Source organism: Entelurus aequoreus, linkage group LG03, assembly GCF_033978785.1.
Source record: "Entelurus aequoreus isolate RoL-2023_Sb linkage group LG03, RoL_Eaeq_v1.1, whole genome shotgun sequence".
In the NCBI taxonomy this organism is placed as follows: Eukaryota; Metazoa; Chordata; class Actinopteri; order Syngnathiformes; family Syngnathidae; genus Entelurus; species Entelurus aequoreus.
In genome coordinates this window covers 76218789-76235130 of record NC_084733.1, presented here as the reverse complement: position 1 = coordinate 76235130, position 16342 = coordinate 76218789, and positions in this window count along the sequence as shown.

Here is a 16342-nt window from a genome sequence, read left to right as displayed (position 1 = left end):
TGCGGTCAAAGACCTCAGATCACGGCCCGGGGTGTCAAGGCGTGAAGCCTGACGCTTCTGTTTCGACAATACACTTCCCCTCAATGTGGCAAATTTGTCGCCACACACAGGAGGTGACTCTACCGCCGGCGAGCTGCCTCGCAGAAGCTTTGCGACAACATCTGTGAGAGGATTGTACGTAAATAATGCATCAAATGGCAGCTTGGCTGTGTTGTTAGCATGATCGCAAAGATGATATCAAACTATGCAAAGTAATACAAGTACGCGCTAGAATTCTGTCCTATAATAAACCTGATTTAGTCTTCTAAAAGCTCGACAACAGTAATGTTAGCGCCAATATTACATATAGTATATGTCCTGGCTGGTCTGTTGATGTTACCTAATATAAAGTCAATTGATCAAAGCCCCTAGCGACAACAGAAACTACAATGTTATTTCAAAGTAAAATCAGTACCTATTAGTGTTGTAACGATACCAATAGTTTGGTACCGGTACTAAAATTATTTCGATACTTTTCGGTACTTTTCTAAATAAAGGGGACCACAAAAAAATTGCATTATTGGCTTTATTTTAACAAAAAAATCTTAGGGTACATTAAACATGTTTCTTATTGCAGTTAAGTCCTTAAATAAAATAGTGAACATACAAGACAACTTGTCTTTTAGTAGTAAGTAAACAAACAAAGGCTCCTAATCAGTCTGCTGACGTATGCAGTAACATATTGTGTCATTTATCATTCTATTATTTTGTCAACATTATTAAGGACAAGTGGTAGAAAATTAATAATTAATCTACTTGTTCATTTACTGTTAATATCTGCTTACTTTCTCATTTAACATGTTCTGTCTACACTTTTGTTAAAATGTAATAATCTCTTATTCTTCTGTTGTTTGATACTTTACATTAGTTTTGGATGATACCACACATTTGGGTATCAATCCGATACCAAGTCGTTACAGGATCATACATTGGTCATATTCAAAGTCCTCATGTGCCCAGGGACATGTGTCCTGAGTTTATAAACATAATATACATTTAAAAAAACGAAAGAAGATGGTGTGATGCCAACAAATATCGACACAATCATAGTAGTATCGACTAGATACGCGCCTGTACTTGATATCATTACAGTGGATGTTAGGTGTAGATCCACCGATGGCATTTGTTTACATTTTGATGCTGGTGTGTAGTGAAGCATATTTAGCTATTCCTCGTCCTGCAGGGATGATACTTGTAAGAAACTTACTTTATTTGTCGCCATGGAGGCGAGGATTAGTGATTAAGAAGTCGCTAAAACACTGCCGACGGCGAATGGATGTTAGCCGCTAGCTAGCTAGCCATGTCATACAGCACCTCTTCCTGAGGGCGTTTCAGTGTTATAACTTCACCTTTATCGTTAGTTTTTAAGCCAAAATGCGTCTTTACTCCCTTTTCTGTCTACACACTGTGTCTGCTTGTAAGTACTCTGTGATTGTGCGCTGCCGAACATGCTCGTCTGCTCATAAACCAGCAAAGTCACGACCTGACTTTGACGCGGGCGCGGGGGGTTGCGGGACCGGTACTTTTCAGAGACGGTATGGTACCGAATATGATTCATTAGTATCGCGGCACTATACGAATACCGGTATACCGTACAACCCTAGTACCATATTGTAACTTACATATTTTCAGTTTCACATTTCAACATGTCCGAAAAGGATAACGACTAAATATGTATTATTATTTATCATGATGTCCATTATTTTTGTTTATTTATTTAATTCTACCCTGTAAATAAGGACTTTGCTTGTATTGGGAATTAGGAACTAACGTATGCAAAACTAAAGACTAAATATAAATGAAGGATTATTATTCAATTCAATGACAGCCAAAAAAAAATATGCACAATGAAATAGAATTAAACATGCATTACCAGATAAAAAATAAATTAAATTATGCACATTACATTAAAACATTTTTTTTAAATAAATATTAAATATATTTTGTTTTGTATCTTAAAAAAATATGTATATTCTATCTATCAATCAATCAATCAATCAATTGGAGGACTTTTAAGCAAAAGAAAATGCAAATGAGGGATTGTTAGAGTGTCCGCCCTGAGATCGGTAGGTTGGAGTTCAAATCCCAGCCGAGTCATACCAAAGACTATAAAAATTGGACCCATAACCTCCCTGCTTGGCACTCAGCAACAAAGGGTTGGAGTTGGGGGTTAAATCACCAAAATGATTCCCGGGCGCGGCGCCGCTGCTGCCCACTGCTCCCCAAGGGGATGGGACAAATGCAGAGGACACATTTCACCACATCTAGTGTGTGTGTGACAATCATTGGTACTTTAATCTTTAATCTTAATCTTAATTAAGTTGTATGAGTACAAACATTTATTTATTTTTACATTATTATCATTACCTTCACAAGGAAGTTATGTTTATTTGTCTGTCAGTTAGTCAGTTAATTAAAAAGTAACATAACTCAAAAAGTTATGGGCAGATATTGATGAAACTTTTAGGAAATGTTGGAAAAAATGAAATAAAACCCAAAGTGATTAGATTTTAGGGTTGATCCGGATCACCGTCTGGTTCTAATTCTTCCTGGACACTTTAAACACATCTGCATCCCATAATCGTTAACACTTCCTTTATGTGGCGTGGCTTTGCCCGCATTCGATCATCAGAGTTGGCTCTTTTGAAGTTTTCTTCCCAGTTCGAAAATCGACCCCTCGTCAGTTCACAGCTGGCAGCACAACATTAGCGTACACAAAAAAAAAATGTTGGGTTGAAAAATAACCCAATTTTAACCCAACTTCTGGTTCAAAACAAGGACGAGCCCCTTGTTTGAATTATTTTAGCTAAACATTTTGGGTTAATATTTTCAACCCAAAAGTTGGGTTGAATTATTTAACCCAAAAGTTGAGTTATGCTAACTCAATGTTGGTTGATTCATAACCCAACTCCTGGGTTGAATTTATTTAACATAAAAGCTAAGTTATGCTCACTACAATGTTGGGTTATTCCCAACCCAACTATTGGGTTGCGCAATTTAGTGCTCCTTGACCCAATAGTTGGTTAAAAATGATACATTTTACCGCTGGTTTGTCCTACTCCTTCCCAACTACTGATCAAAATTATTTTTATTCCACTAAAATATATAAAATATACTTTTTTTTTTTTATATACAATAATTGCCTTATATGGTCATAGTAGTCCTATACAGCAGTGGTTGTCAAATGGGGGTACGCGTACCCCTGGGGGTACTTGAAGGTATGCCAAGGGGTACGTGAGATTTTTTTTAAATGTCTGTCAAAAAGAACTGTGAAAAGAAATGCAACAATGAAATATTCAGTGTTGACAGCTAGATTTTTTTTGGACATGTTCCATACATATTGATGTTAAAGATTTCTTTTTTTGTGAAGAAATGTTTAGAATTAAGTTCATGAATCCAGATGGATCTCTATCACAATCCCCAAAGAGGGCACTTTAAGTTGATGATTACTTCTATGTGTAGAAATCTGTATTTATAATTGAATCACTTGTTTATTTTTCAACAAGTTTTTAGTTATTTTTATATATTTTTTTCCAAATAGTTCAAGAAAGACCACAACAAATGAGCAATATTTTGCACTGTTATACAATTTAATAAATCAGAATCTGATGACATAGTGTTGTATTTTACTTCTTTATCTCTTTTTTTCAACCAAAAATGCTTTTCTCTGATTAGGGGGTACTTGAATTAAAAAAATGTTCACAGGGGGTACATCACTGAAAAAAGGTTGAGAACCACTGCTATACAGCATGCTGAAATATGTTCATGTACATAAGATGTGTGATTGTAAATAATATTAAGGAGATTAATACATAATAAAATTCCCTTCAAGAAAAAAGTAATTTTTTTAATTTAAAAAAAGCCTTTTACCCAAAAATGTGTTACTCATCGAAAAACATAATTTTGAAAACCCAGAAATTGAGTTAAAATAATACCCTTATAACCCAAAAAAATTGATTGCTCTTCATAAAAATAACTCCAAAATTTAACACAACACTCACAACTTATAAATTGGGTTAGCAAAACAACACAGCATTTTTTTTTAGTGTGTAGTAGGCCTAAGTATTGATTAAAAACAAGGCAGATGTTTTATTTAACAAGTATATTTAATATTTTTGGCCACTGTTGCCAATTAATGACAGGTGTGGGAGCCAGCACTCTGTGGCCAGACAGTGGAGGTAAAAATACAAATTAAGAGTCCTGGACAGGAACTTAAACGCCCCACAGGTCCAAAACAGCCACACGATTGTGACAGACGTGAGTCCCTAAAACATTTTATTTTCGCATGTATTCTGCTCACTGGTCATCTGTTTAGTTTGCAACCGTCTGTTTTGGCAAGTAATTATGAAACATAAAGAAATCCGATAGAGGTCTCATTTGGGTAAAAAATCAGATTTTTTCAAATCAATGTGAACAGTAAGATTCCGGTTTTCACAAATCCGACCCAGGCCTCTTTCCTATGTGAGTAAAAATCAGATGTGTATCGAAATTAACTGCAGTCTGAACGCTCCCGTCGCGTTCATCCGACTAATACAGTACAGGTAGGGTTTGATATAACGCAGTCCGATATAAAAGCGATGTTCTAAAAACTGAACCTTCGCCCGGTTTTCCCCCCCACCAGATTCAAACGTGTTGTCTTTCACCAAATTATCGACTATCAATTCTGTATCGACCTTCTGGAACTTACAAACTTAAAGGGGAACTGCACTTTTTTTGTGGAATGTTGCCTATCGATCACAATCATTATGATTATATTATAATTTTTTTAGGATTTTAAAGATGATAAAAACACTTTCAAGAAGTCGCCGTTGTAGCCTTCAAAGTCCTCTAAAACAACTTCAAAACCCTCTATCAACATTTTATATACACACTGTAAGTCTTTATATAATATAGTAACAGACACCTTCACAACAATATGTAATATGTTCAGTATTTACCATATTTTGGTCATTTTATGCACAGCCGGAACTAATTCTTCGGCGCATTTATTTCCGTTTCCATAGCAGCGCAATATGCTCGTACTCCCGTAATCAAACGTGAGTGTGTTTTCTAATAATGGCAGACTTGGTAACAGACAACGAAGACGACTATTTTCGGACAAATGAGGAGTCACAACCTTGTATTTTTTAAGCTGAATATACAGAGGATGGCCTGCTGCTTACAGAAGCGAGCACGAACGAAGAGTGAGACGTTGGAGCTTTTTGCCGAATTAATGGAGTGCTTACCCAAATCAACTGGAAACAGCTGGACCAAACGGACAACTGTCTATTGAGGTAATATTGGTTGTGATACATGCAGCACATCACCGTACAATACAGTACATACACTGTTGAGCTAGCTGTGTGCAAACAAAACATGAAATGTGAGCTAATACCTTACAGACACTGTAATATGATTGTTTATCTTTTTCAGTCTGTTCAGATTGGTGTCCTATCGCAATGTTGTGCATTACAAATTCAAACGCATTTCGTGTTGACGTAAAAGCTAACTTATCTCTTTCCGTAGTTAGTTTTCACGGCTAATACCGTAGCACACCGATATGTTAGCATGCTAGAAAAAGAGTTCCTCGGTGTTCATTCTTACAATAACAAGGGTGCTACAGTTTGGTTGTCATACAAGGTTACGGAACGTAAGTTAAGCATTGTTGACGGTTTTTGAATGCATAGAGCAGGGGTGTCCAAACTTTTTCCACTGAGGGGCCGCATTCTGAAAAATCAAAGCAAGCGGGGGCCATTTTGATATTTTTTATTTTAAAAACCAATACAATATATGTATAAAACATATACATTTAGGCCTCCACTCAGGCTTGATCCCAGGGACCCCAAAGGGTTTCGGTCAAAAACATATTAAAAATGTGTCATTATTCAGTATTATTATTTTTATTATTATTCAAGTTTTAAATCTCTAGATCAACATTAGGTCTATCTGTCAATACAACGGTTTTAAAGATTTAGGAGTTGGGGGTTAAATCACCAAAATGATTCCCGGGCGCGGCACCGCTGCTGCCCACTGCTCCCCAAGGGGATGGGACAAATGCAGAGGACACATTTCACCACATCTAGTGTGTGTGTGACAATCATTGGTACTTTAATCTTTAATCTTTAAGTGGAATATTTGAGATTATATAATAATTGGAGCCTTAAAAAGGTCAATAACTCATAACAACATTGATTTTGATTCATTATTATTTTTTGAGCAATGACACTTAAAAACAAATCACACTAAAATTATTGGGGATCCAAATAATTATAGTGTTAAAAAAAAAATATATATATTTTTTTTACTGTTTACTTTTAACACAATAATCTCGAGATCAACTTCAGATCTATCCGTCAATTATACGTTTTATTGTTGTTTATCTTTTTCGTTTGTTCGTTTTAGGCCCTTTAAAAAAAAAACAACTCCGTTTTTTATATGGCAAACACAAAATATGCAACATTTTCCGCAAAAATATCTTAAATGTGACGTAATTGGAGCGTTGAATAGGTCAATAATTCATTATGACATTGATTTTGATTCATTATTATTTTTTAAAGAAAGAAACAGCTTGCATGGCAGCTTTGTTTTATTAGAGTAAACATTGCAACATTTTCTTGTTACATTTCACCTGTTTGCTCTTTTATACCACTTATCATGTTTTTAATTTTTTTCAATCGTATTTTTAAAATGTGCCGTGGGGCCGTTAAAAAATGACCTGCGGGCCACAAATGGACACCCCTGGCATAGAGGTAGAATGGATTACTCCCATTAGCTGCATTGCTAGCCACCAAAAACATGATGATTTTGAGACGTCAGAATGCGAAAAAAATATTTAGTTTTCTTGTCTTTCATAATGATTGCGAACTATTGGCAAAATTCTAAAAAAAAAGTGCAGTTTCCCTTCCAACACATAAATCAGGAACATTTTGTTGTATTATTTTGAAAAAAGAAGGGTTAAAAAATAACAATTCTATATAATGCGCGCTCGGGAATAACGCAATCGGGATTCGATGGACCCCAACGACTGCGTTATATCGAACGGTGAGTGTACGTCATCAAAGGGTGTCATAATTCTTTGCCAAAATAGACGGTTGTAAAATAAATAGTGTAGAGTGGGTTCTTCTGATCACCACACACTTGCACGAGAGCCTGGTATTCATGCATGGATGATTCTGATTCCGCAAAACACTTTTTAAGACACTTTTTGCAACTTCCTTATCCAGCCATCTAAAAAGCTAGGAGGCCCCTATGAGTCGATATTTTTTGGGAGGGTAGATGGAGGCGGTAGAACAGCTGTTAAAGTGTCATTTGGACCTCCCAGGTTAGACAAAGGCCCAGCAACACCTCAGCAATGTGCTCACATGTGGCTGTGAAAGTGTGCAAAGACTTCCATGTTGACGGTTTGACCAGAGGAACTCCCGTGAAGCGCATGGCTGAGTCCAGGACAGAGGACCAGGACGAGGACGAGTGGGCATACCATCCCATCCTCACACTTTTAGAACATAGATTATGTTGGTGGGAAAACACTTTGGTTTGGAGAGACGCCAAAGAAATGTTGGAGAAAAAAAAAAAAAGTTGGTACTATTATTTCTAAATACAAAAAATAATCCCACGTTAATTAAAATGCAAAGTAAGGCCTATTTAATAGAAATATTATTTGTTACAACATTACGCCCCTCCCTTCCCGTATCATGACTCTTTTTGGACGTCACCACATCAAAAAATCAACACAAGATGTCAAAACGGCCAAAACTGTCAGGTACCCAGGGAAGAAAAAAGAGGAAAGAAGAGGAGAAACGAGAAAAAGACAGAGGTAGCAGGTAGGTAACGTTAGCCTACATGAAATTATTTGTCTTTTACAGAATGTGATAGTAACCTGGCTTCTTAGCATTAAGCTAATGTTACATGATTCGGCAATTGCTAATCAATAAATAGCTAGTTCTGTTTTAACGTCGGGTTAATATTGTGGAGGGGGCTAAATTGTTATGGAAAATAATAATGTAACGTTAGGTAATTACAGTACTCCCACCTTACATTCCTCAGGGACATTTGTATTAGATCTTTTAAGCAGGTGTTTTTTGTTTACATTGTTATTGCCTTCTGGTTAGCTAATGTTTGCCCTGCAGGTAATAGTCACTTTTCCACCCCTTTATATATTAGGTATAGTTGTAAGCCTATAGTTGTTAAAGTGCACATCATTAATGTTAATTAAGCAATATCACATGAGAGGGAATGCTGTTTTTTTTTTTGAGCACTGCTGTGATTCGGTTAAAGATAATCATAACATAACATTCTCATATAATATGTTAATTTGCTTTCTTTAAGTAAATAAAAGGTCAAAGACAAAGCTATTCGGTTTCTTGTGAGTATATACACTTCACTGCCGATGTGGGGGGGGGGGCGCCACCTAAAATCTTGCCTAGGGCGCCAGATTGGTTAGGGCCAGGCCTGCCAACAAGTACAATTTAAAATGTCCAAAAAGATCATAATAATATTGTATACATAAAGTAGAACCTTGATTTACAAATGCCTCTTTTTTTAAACTTTTAGATCGTTTTTAATTATGATGATGACAGACCTTTCTGAAAAAGATGCTAATGCGGACTTATAGAGAAGACTACCTCTCGCTCAGCGGAAACCTCTTCCAAGTACATCATCATCGGCGGTCACTCGAACGAGTATGACGCTCCTCCTGGTAGGGGTGTATCCCTTAATGGAGGATGCCTGTGCGTGACTTAGTTTAACGTGGGGAGACTGATGCACAGACAGCCACCACACGATCCTTGACAGAATCGGGTCAGGGTCCAGTGGCATGGCGTCCAAGACGACTGGGGACCCTTTTCTGCTGCAGCCTTCTTCCGCCATCGCAGCCATTGTGGTAGTTCTTAAATCTACCGTCTTCCGCCTGCGCCGCCGTTGAGGACTTCACCGCATCCCTGGCTAGGGGGCAGTCAGGTACTAGGCCTTTGCCAAGGGCCACCTGGGGTAACAGTAGTAAAGGGGTTAACCTCCTAGTGCCCCAAGGCCCCATAGAGGAGCCTCCACTGCCGGATGCACTTCAACGTCATGCCCAGGGCACAAAGGTACATACATGTCCAAGTACATACACACCCAAAGACCCTCCTCTCCCTTTTCCCCTTCTCCCCCTCTGTTTGCTCATTTGCTATACTTTTTGAAATATTTGTATTTTTTATTGTAGCAATATAGTTGTTAGAATTAATGATTTTTGTGGTATCTGATCGTTTGTGAGGACACCAAAGGGACTTCTGTGTGTGTGATAGTTTAACTTGCCGTTGTTGTTGTTTTGGCTCGTTAATAAAGAGCAAGTTGATCCATCACTTTCTTGTCATGTTTGTTTGATATACAGTACTGTATAGCACTATTGTGTTCAAAGTGTACAAACCTTTACTAAAATATGGAATATTGTCACACAATTTTGGTGTGGATTTGAATAAAAATGTGTATCTACCTTTTGATGATATTATGGACCGTAGATGTTGAAATCCCTAAATTTCTTGCAATTGCACTTTGAGAAACATTGTTCTTAAACTGTTTGACTATTTACTCACGCAGTTGTGGACAAAGGGGTGTACCTCGCCCCATCATTTCTTGTGAAAGACTGAGCATTTTTTGGGAAGCTGTTTTTATACCCAATCATGGCACCCACCTGTTCCCAATTAGGCTGCACACCTGTGGGATGTTCCAAATAAGTGTTTGATGAGCATTCCTCAACTTTATCAGTATTTATTGCCACCTTTCCCAACTTCTTTGTCATGTGTTGCTGGCATCAAATTCTAAAGTTAATGATTATTTGCAAAAAAAACAAAAACGTTTATCAGTTTGAACATCAAATATGTTGTCTTTGTAGCATATTCAACTGAATATGGGTTGAAAATGATTTGCAAATCATTGTAGTCCGTTTATATTTACATCTAACACAATTTCCCAACTCAAATGGAAACGGGGTTTGTACAAGGAACCAGGAAGTGTGCTGCCAGTTACTGTTAAAATTACTAATTAGGTGCTTATTTTTGGCATGATTGATCTGAAATGTTTACAATGCAAACCAGAACATGACTATAATGACAGTATTAAAGTCAATTATTAATTCAAAAATATTTTCATGATTACCTGACAAACAGAAAGTTATGCCTCGCTAGTTGGCTTGCTAGCTAACTAGCTTGTTGACGCAAAAACTAAGTCTAATACAAATATATTACTTTTTAACAACTTCGTAAAGGAGCCGAGGACAATATTTAGAATTTTGGTGTTAATTTTAATAAAAATATGTATCTACAAATGTATTTTTACTGTTTGTTGTTTGTATGAGTATATAAATGGTTACAGTCCACCAGGACGTACAAGGGAACAGGAAGTGTGCTGCTAGTTCCTGTTAAAATTGCTGTTAACATGCTAATTTTTAGCATGATTGCTCTCCCATGTTTACAATATAGTAAAATATTAATTTAAAATGTTTTCAAGATTACCTGACAAAAAGTTATGCCTTGCTAGTTGGCTAGCTAGCTAACTAGCTTGACGACGCAAAAACTAGGTCTAATCCAAATATATTACTTTTTAACAACTTTGTAAAGGGGGCAAGGACAGTATTTAGAATGTTGGTATGTATTTGAATAAAAATATGTATATACAAATGTATTTTTACTGTTTGTTGTTTGTATGAGTATATGAATGGTTACAGTCCACCAGGAAGTACAAGGAACCAGGAAGTGTGCTGCTAGTTCCTGTTAAAATAATTTTAGCAAGATTGATCTGACACAAACCACAACATGACAATAATGACAGTATTATAGTAAATTATTAATTTAACATGTTTTCAGGATTACCTGACAAAAAGTTATGCCTTGCTAGTTGACTAGCTAGCTAACTAGCTTGACGACGCAAAAACGAGGTCTAATACAAAGATATTACTTTTTAACAACTTTGTAAAGGGACCGAGGCTAATATTAAGAATTTTGGTGTGAATTTGAATAAAACTATGTGTCAACAAATGTATTTTTACTGTTTGTTTCACTATATCATGGTACAGTCCACTAGGAAGTACAAGGGAACAGGAAGTGAGCTGCTAGTTCCTGTTAAAATTGCTATTAACATGCTATTTTTTTGGCATGATTGATCTGAAATGTTTACAATGCAAACCTAAAAATGACAATAATGACAATATAATATAATAGTAAATCATTATTTTAAAATGTTTTCATGATTACCTAGCTAGCTAGCTAACTAGCTTGACGACGCAAAAACTACCGTATTTCCTTGAATTGCCGCCGGGAATATAGTATGCGCATGCCTAGAATTACTGCCGGGTCAAACTCGTTTCGCAAAATAATTAGCGCATGCTTAGCATTACCGCCAGCTCAGGATTAACGCTTCGTTTCGCAAAATATTATTTTTATTAGCGCATGTCTAGAATTTACGCCGGGTCAAACTCGTTTCACAAAATAATTAGCATATGCCTAGAATTTCTGCCGGGTCAAACTCGTCACGTCACGAGTGACACCTCAACTGTCATCATTTTCAAAATGGAGGTGGCTGATTTCAACAATTTGAAATCGCATAAAGGGAAGAAGATTAAGAGCTATTCAGTAGGATTTAAGGTCCAAGCTATTGAATATGCTAAAAAGAACAGTAAGCAGCTATGTTTTATTAATATACCGTAGCTGCGTGTGTCAAATATGAGTCATTAAATGACTTCCGCCTCCTGGTGGTAGAGGGCGCTAGTGATCCTTCTTGCGACTACCGGTACTCTGCGGCAGAAGAAGTGACAACAAGCAGCAACAGCTTTAGCAGCGATCGTTTATTTTTTCCTCTCGCTTGCACTTTTAACATGGAGGATTACATATCTAAAATAAAACAGTTTTCTAAACTGGACTTTCAATCGAAGCAGGAGGTAATAATTAAAGGAATATCTCCATCGAGACAGAGAGACTTTTAAAACTGAAGAAAGATAAGGAAGACTTCTATAAACAAGTTATCGATGCTTTTGTTCAGAAGCAGCTGCGCATGGACTTCATTTATAAGTAAAGGTAAGACCATAATAATGTTTTTTTTTATTAAATGTGCTTTTCATGATGGTATCCTTACATCACACTCAAAGCGCAGGCCTAAATTTACCTCATGCCTTTGGTAAGTGCCGGAGTGAGAAGAGGTTTTAAAATTATTAGCGCATGCTTGCCTATACCGCATGCCTTTGGTAAGCGCCGGAGTGAGAAGAGGTTTTAAATTATATACCGCCCCGGCGCCAATTCAAGGAAATACGGTAGGTCTAAATCAAATTAATTACTTTTTAACAACTTTGTAAAGTGGACAATGAAATATATTTTATGAATTTTGGTAATAAATTTAATAGAAGTAAGTATGCACAAAAGTATTTTTTACTGTTCACTAAACAGCACGAATGGAGTCCACCAGGAAATACCAGGAAACAGGAAGTCGGCCGCTAGCTTGAGAAATCAAACCGTAAACGAAGACAACTATGAATAAAAAAGTAAGATAGATATAGGTAAATGAACTAAATATATATAGAATGGTCGGAGATGACTATATGTGCCTTAATGAGAAGCAGCCTTGGAGGTTGTGGAAGAAATTAGGGTCAACAGATGGAGAGACGCTTGCATTCCTGAGCAGTTGGACGGAACAACAGATTTTCTAAGCGTCTACTGAAGCATTTGGAAGTATGGCAGCCTGCACAGGACACAAAAGAGTCAAGGCCAAATATGTTGGCTTTGTGAGGCGGGGGAGCAGCTGGGTGGAAGCGACCAGGAAGTGTCTCCACTTCATTAAAGGCCCAGCGGGAGAGAAGACCCCCACCACCCCACCATCTTCCAATGCTTTCCATTACTCCTCCCTCTCATTTTCCTCACATCCATCCTCCATCCCTCCATCCACCTTCACTAAAGTGTTGCTATGGAGCCTCCTAGCCTCATCCATGCTGCATCCCCTGCTGCCATGGCAACACATCAGAGTCCATCACCTTCGCCTTTGCTGGAAATATTAGGTACACCTGCAAAATTCCATGTGAGTGAATAATGCAAATTCAGTTTTCATAAAAAATATTCATTTATAGATTTTATAAATGTGATACCACCCCCCACAAGAATAAACATATACTAATAATACATTTATTTTGTTGTGTTCATTTTGTCTTCTATTATGTATTCCTTTTCAAACACATATTCCCTGTATCTTTAGTTTTATTTTTTTTTACATATAATTTTCTGAAACTTTATTACTTTAAAAAAATTATTTTTATTTGCACTTCTCTTTACTGTCATTTAATTTAAATTATTACTTTTCTTTTTTGCTCTTTATTGCCCTTAATTTATGCATTTCATCATGCTTATCCTGTATCAAGGGCTTTAATACATACAATAAAATAAGACAAAATTTAGATTATTTAAAATAGTTTTTAATTTTCTCTTGACCTTCATTAATTCAATCGTTTTCTGATGCTTATCTTACAACAGGAGCTTTAATAAACGGATTAAAATTGTGAAAATATTACACATATTATGTAAGAACAAAAGTGTTTAATTAGATTTATTGATGTTGAAAATATATTTAAAACATTTTTTCTTGATCTTTATTAATGTAATTAATTGCTGATGTGTATCCTATTACAGGGGCTTTAATCAATAAAATAAAATTAGAGTCAAATTTTTAGGTTTCAATTTTGATTTTTTAATTGCATTTTTTAAACTGTTGTTTTAATTGTTCTTGATCTTCATTGACTTAATCGTTGTCTGACTGTTTAATCTCTGCACATGAGCTGTGATGTATACAATATATATAATACAATCAAATAAAAAACATATTTATAATTTTAATATTATTCTTCCCATCATTATTATTTTTTTAATTTTTTGATGTGTAGTTTTTCTAACATTTTAAAACTACTTTAGTAAGTTTCACCTTTAATACACTTGTTTTTACAGCTCACTCTATTAACAGGGAATATAATTTCATTTTTTCTCCTTATGAGGTTATCAATACAATACTTTTTTTTTAATATGCATATTTTTGTATATTCTACAGCATGTTTATTATTTTATTTTCTGAATGTTGATTTATTTAATTAGATTCAATTTCATTTAATTAGAACCTTTTTTTAAATATTGTTTTAATTGTTCTTGATCTTCATTGACTTAATCATTTTCTGACTGTTCATCCTCTGCACATGGGCTGTGATAAAAAAAAAAATATATACAAATAAATAAGAAACATATTTATCATTTTATTTTCTTCTTCTTCATTATTATTTTATTCATTTTTTGATGTAGTTTTTTTTAAAATTTTAAAACTACTTTGGTACATTTTACCTTTAATACACGTGTGTTTACTGCTCACTCTATTAACAGGGACTTTAATATAATTTCATTTGATTTCTCCTTATGAGGTTATCAAGACAATCTTTTTTTTTTAAATATGTATATTTTTTGTATATTCTACAGCATGTTTATTTATTGTTTTTCTGAATGTTGATTTATTTAATTAGATCCTATTTGTTTTATATTGTTTTAATTGTCCTTGATCTTCATTGACTTAATCATTTTCTGACTGTTCATCCTCTGAGCATGGGCTGTGACAAAAATAATAATAATATACAATTAAATAAGAAACATATTTATCATTTTAATAATCTTCTTCTCATCATTATTATTTTATTTATGTTTTGATGTAGTTTTTTTTAACATTTTAAAACTACTTTAGTATGTTTTACCTTTAATGAACGTGTTTTTACTGCTCACTCTACAAACAGGGACTTTTATATAATTGATTTGATTATGAGGTTATCAATACAACACATTTTAAGAAAAACATGTCTATTTTTTTGTACATTCTACAGCATGTTTATTATTTTATTTTCTGAATGTCGATTTATGTAGTTAGATTCTATTTTTTTTAAATTAATACGATTATTTTCTTTTTTAAATTTATTTAGTCTGGCTCAAAAATAAACAGTGACCCATGGCCCGCCCCCTTTGGCAACTCCGGCCCAATCATCTTTAGCGGATCACTTCATGATTGGCTCGTTCAGAATGATGGACGGCTCGCCGCTCAGACCCACAGAAGAAAACACCTGTTAGGATTTTGCTAATCCCCAACAGCAGTCCTGTTCTCTGGGGTCCTTTGGGGGGGGTTAGTAATCCAAACTGGGGGGCAGCATGAAGCCGACCGAGGCCAGTGCAGATTAACGTACATATACCAGGATTCCAGTCGGCCCCTTAATCCTTGGACTCGGTGAGGGACACATCCACCTCCCCCCTCAGTGCAAAACTAATCTACATGCATTCCTGTCGGCCAATCACAACGCTGGACCAGACTGACAAGACTTCCTGCTATCACCCCCCTCAAGCACACACACACACACACACACACACATACACACACCTCCCTCCCCCTCCTCCGGTGGGTCTGAAAGCCCATTGATTTGTTGATTTCTCTCCTTTTGTCTGAGGTCGGCCGAGTATTAAGGAGACAACTAGAGTCCAAGGCCCAGTGCCAGGACTTTTGCCATGCGAGATTAGAGGCCTGATCTGGGCATCTGTCACTGCCCTGACACTCCTAACTACTACAAACACAAACACACACACACACACACACACACACACACACACACACACACACACACACACACACACACACACACACACACACACACACACACACACACACACACACACACACACACACACACACACACACACACACACACACACACACACACACACTACCAGAAACAGACAAAACAGGGACCTCTTCCTGTCTTATTCAATTTCAATTGGAATTCATCCGTTCCAAGGTCAAGCTGTCCCCATAACTCACTATAATGAAATTAACGTTGTATACTTAGTCGACTTTTTCTGACAAATCTTGCTGGTTTAATTCAATTATTTCATGTCAAAGCTAGTATTTATTTTTTAAACATTTAACATTTGTATGTAACGTTTTTATATTTATCATCATTGATCACTTGATCTGTAATATTTTCTTCTATAATATTGTGTTGTACTTTGTTTTCTGGCACTTCTGAGTGTGCTTTACCCAGGGACTTGCCACAGTCAGAAGTAGTCTTGTCATTAGGTTGAATGTGCCAGTCTTGTCTGTTGATGAGTCCTACAAAGTGTTTGTACTGTAAGTATTGTAACATGTATCTTAGTATTTATTTTATTGTCTTATTTGGAAGTGCTCTCAAAATCCCCCCATGCTAACCATCATGGCAAATCCAATATGAATTAGCGTCGAGCTAGCGCATTTATTTTAATTTGTTATTTTAAGTTATCTTATCATGTAGGTTGTATTAACA